Source organism: Lactuca saligna, chromosome 4 (genome assembly GCF_052625555.1).
Source record: "Lactuca saligna cultivar CGN05327 chromosome 4, ASM5262555v1, whole genome shotgun sequence".
NCBI lineage: Eukaryota > Viridiplantae > Streptophyta > Magnoliopsida > Asterales > Asteraceae > Lactuca > Lactuca saligna.
Genome location: NC_136420.1, coordinates 268,592,878 through 268,597,621, shown reverse-complemented (window position 1 = coordinate 268,597,621; position 4,744 = coordinate 268,592,878). Strand labels below are relative to the sequence as shown.

The following is a 4,744-nucleotide window of genomic DNA, read 5'->3' as shown; positions in this document are numbered from 1 at the left end:
AGATTGCATCGAAAAAATAATTGCAACCATTTATGAAAGGGTTGCATTTGGTCTAGTGCATTTTGCCTAATGTAACCTTTAGTAAAACGTTGCTTTTGGCATTATACTATTTTGTCAAGCCTTAATGCAACCTTTTAGCAAAGTTCCATTAGCTTCATTTTGTTGTAGTGGGTGGGGGTAGAGGCAAAGTTATTGGATATAGATATATGGACACGAGCATCGACAATTACGTCAAGAAGAATATATATTTTTTAAAATAAAATTAGTCAAAAATATATATTCAAAAAGAAAATTAGTCAAAAATATATATTGAAAAAGAAATATAGGTTGAAAGGGGCTTTAATTTTTTTTTAAATAAAATTAGTCAAAAATATATATTGAAAAAGAAATATAGGTTATTTTATAGGAATGAAGGACGAACACACAAATATAGGATATATTATACTTGATTTAAATGATATTATCGACAACCCAGCACGATAAGCAAATTTTCGGACCTATTTTTCCGTCTTAAACTACACTTAAATATGATAATAAATATGATAATCTGATTCGTTATTGATCTAACGATTAAACTATCCGTAAATATGATAATCTGATTCCTTATTGATCTAACGATTAAACTATCCAAATTTTAGACAACTTTTTTCTAGATTTAAACACAAACTTTATACTGTACTTGTGACAAACTAACCATGACACACATAATAAAGATTCAGGTAGGATCTCAATATAACAAATCTATCACTCAACAACCTATATACCAAAACAAAATTGCTGCAACAACGTAATACAACCAGCATCATTTATATCATTATATCATCTCTCATTCTCTCCAAATTTTATAGTTTGACTATTGCACATCCAGCATCATTTATATCATTATATCATCTCTCATTCTCTCCAAATTTTATAGTTTGACTATTGCACATCCTTGAGAAATTAACCACTAAATCCCAATAATGACCAACTCCAGCATCATAAAACACTTTGCGAGCAGCATTTTCTGTACTGCATTCATGCACCAAAAACTTTTGAAAACTTGGTTTAGCCACACTCCCTTGCCACACCAACTCACACTTATTCTCATCATCATCATCCTCATCATCATCAACCTCTTCATGCATATTCTCTTCTTTCACAGCCGCAGCCCAATTTATCCTCTCCAACATCAACTTCTGATACCGTTTTACCGATTTACCCCCACCCTCCACCACCACGACAGAAATACCCCCCGAAATAACCGCACACCCCGACAACCGATTCTTCTGTGCATTTTCATCAACCTTAAACCTAGTCTGAAGGTGCGAAAGGTCATTAACTTTGTATACGGACACAATTGTTTCAAGGGTATTATTATGGTCATCGAAAAGCTTTCGTTTTTTCTTTTCGCGTCTTTCGGTAGGAGTCAACTTCCGGGCGATATTCCGGTCAACATGAGCCTGTTCACATTGGGCGGCTGCGCTTCTGATTTCCATTTCAAGGCGGGTCGGGTTTTGGGTGGCTTCTGACCCAAGGACTTTGATTAGATTGCACATTTTGAGTTTGGGTTTTGGGGGTTCTAGAAGGCCTAGGCGGATCATTTCTTGCCGCGCTTTTTCAGTGGCGAGGCGTCTTTGAGTTCGGAGTCTTTTGCGTTCTTTTTTGGTGAGTTTTAGAGGATGAGGCGGCGGTGGGGCCGGTTCGGCTGGCGGTTCGATTGGGTGGGGTTGTTCTATGTAGAGAGTTATCTTCTCTTTCTTTAGTATATCATCAGGTGGCCCCCCTTCTGTGACGTTTCCGTAAGTACCAGAATCAAGAACTTGCACGTCCCACCACTCAACATCAGGAATAGCGTCTTTCGGTTTTTCTTTGATAATAATTCTCTCGGCTACTTCTATGAGATTTGGGTTAATATCACGTCGATGTGCTTGTTTTACTTTGAACTCTCTCGATTGTGCTTCACCAAATTGACTCTTCAACTTGATAATTTCTGCCTCTTTAGCCCACTTCCCTTCCTCAACAAACTGAAAGGTCATCTTTTTAGGCCTTAAAAGTTTAGTTTTATCGATTCCCATTCGAGGATCAAAGTGTGGGTTTTCATCTAGATCCACTTCTAATTCCGGTTTCAGAATCTGGAATGTATCTTTCTTCTGTTTGTTATTGTTAACCTTAAGGGTGCTCAAGATGTTTAACTTCGGTATATTAATGACCACATTGCCATTTTCATCGACTTCCCTACCAAATGCATCCAAACTAAGAACAGGGGCTTTAGAAAGCTTTGGTTGTACAGTCACTTCTGGGTCTTGTCTAAAACCCATCTTGGCAGCAAGCTCTTGTGCCCGTTTTACAGCTTCATGAGAATTTCGGGGCAGCCCGCCACCAAGTTGGGCAGCAGATTGTGGTGGGGCAGCGGGTATTCCTGAACTAGATGGAGGTTTGAGGCCATCTCTTGCTGAGTGAGTACCCTTGTTTAGCAACGGGATCTTCTTCATCTTTTCTGCAAGTCCCTTGTGCTTCAGTAAAGTTGCTTTGGCCATAGATAAAGCATTGAGAGAGATGCCTCGAATCTTGCCAGCATCTGCAGAATCAACTCCTTCGGTTTCATGTGTGGTAGAAAGTGATGATGATACCTTAGAAGCAGGATTAGGGTGGCTGGGCGCCAAAGGGGTCTCATGTAGGGTTCCATATGCCTTACTGGGTGCTCCACCACAGGATTCATCTTTAACTTCATTCTTCATCTTCGTGATTGTTTCCCTGTTCAATTTCCGTTGTTGCAACTTATCTCCATCCTCCAATTCCCTCCTCTCATCCCTATCTGTGTCTTCCTCAGCATCGGCAACTTTCTCCCGATCAAACCGCACAACCCTAGTTCGTTTATCCCCATACCGATCCTCCTCATCACTCTCTCCACCTCTATCTTTCCTCTTGCTGCTTCGATACTTGGTGTCGCGATCGAAATCCCATCTATCCATCTCGTTCTTCCTTCTTTTTTTTCTAGGGCTTTGTGCAATCTCTAGTCGTTCACAAGAATTAGAAATCGGAATACTTAGACTAAATCTCCAAGAGAATTATATTTATACATTTAGTTTAAAAAAGGCAAGTTTTAACGGGAATGTTAGTTTTTATAGAAATAATATTCGGAGCATTAAATAATCAGTTTTTGTTACTTATCTTTCCAATTCTTGCGTACCACAATATTTGAAAATATATCAAGACACAATTAATTATTTTGAGAATTCTATACTCTATAGAAATACACATTTTTAATTTAAGCCTAGACATTTAATCATTTACGCTGGCCATGTGTCCAAAACATTAATCAAGTTTTCAAATATTGGCAAAGTGTTTTCTTAACTTATCGTAAAATGATTTTGATTTAGCTTATGCATGGTTTAATGACGAATTAGAAAGAAATTTACGATGTTGCACATACCAAAACTATTGATTCAATTAAAAAAAAAAAATACCTTGGGTGAAAATTCGGACGGTCGTTTTATGTTTTTATCCAACACGCCACGACGCGAGAAATTTTTCATCAACCGAACACAACAGAACACGCTATCATATTGTGTAGCTAACACGAACACGGCCAATTTAAGAAAATGAAGAAAACAAAAAACCACAACACAAAAAAAATAATATACAATATACATTTGCTTATTTAATTAAAATAACATAAGATATGACTTCGATGGGTCATATATATGCAACATAAAAAAAAAAAAAATTGTAACCAAAACAAAACTTGAATGAAATTGCATATTGTGTAATATCATAAGAACCAAATTTTGCAACTTACTCTTTTCATTTTCTAGGATACTGCTAAGTTGTAACATTTGTTTTTCATTTCAATGTGAATGTTTTATACTTGGAATGTCCTTAAGTGCGAGTTGTGAATATTCACTACAAGAATCTCCACCTGTGTCGACGACACCTATACCGATGCACTTGTCGTCACTAAAACATCGGCTATCCACTTACGACTTGCCGTGGGTATAGAGATGACCAATTTTCTTCAACCCGGAACTCTATGCCCACGACTTGTTGTCGGCATAGGGTTGGCGGGAACAAAATTATTTTTGCGTTTTTCTGAAAACCTTTGTCGATGAAACTAAAAGTGATGTCCTTTTTGGATAAGCTATCCCGATAGCATGTCATCGACACAGAAATTGGTGATTCGTGTGAACTCTATACCAACGACTAGTGGTTGTTAAATGATTTTAATTTTTTTTTTTAATTGCGAGAAATTGGTGATCCGTGTGAAATATTTTTCAGATTCCATTTTGATTTAGGTGAATGTCGTTGCAATTTTTCTTTGTTTTCCGGTTAGGTTGTCACCGGAGGACCACCGTTGACTCGACTTGTAACGTCTCAAAAATCATAGTAAAAATTTTGATTTTTGAAAACCATTTTATTATCTATAAGTCATACAAAACATTGTTTCCAAAAACTTAGTTATTAAATAAGAGTATCCAAAAACATATCTCAGTATAATATCCATGGATGATGTGTACAATCGCACCTTCGCATTGCCCCGATTATGTGATATACCTAAAACCATGAAATCAAATTGTAAGCCAAAGGTTACTGAGTTCACCCAAAATACCCCTTACAACAAAATACATACAATGCATGGAATAAGGTCTACAGCACAAGGGTAGTCTGTCGTTAAGCCATCAGCTATAAGTTAGACTTCTCTCGAGCCTACAACATAAGTTACACTACTCCCTTGGGCCTACAATATCTACCCAACAGCCCATGT

General features: G+C 37.2%; 1 pseudogene; it reads right to left on the bottom strand.

The window, feature by feature from the left end:
• Positions 1 to 887: 887 nt before the first annotated feature.
• Positions 888 to 2,954, bottom strand: LOC145040644 (protein RDM16 pseudogene; annotated as a pseudogene).
• Positions 2,955 to 4,744: the final 1,790 nt, after the last annotated feature.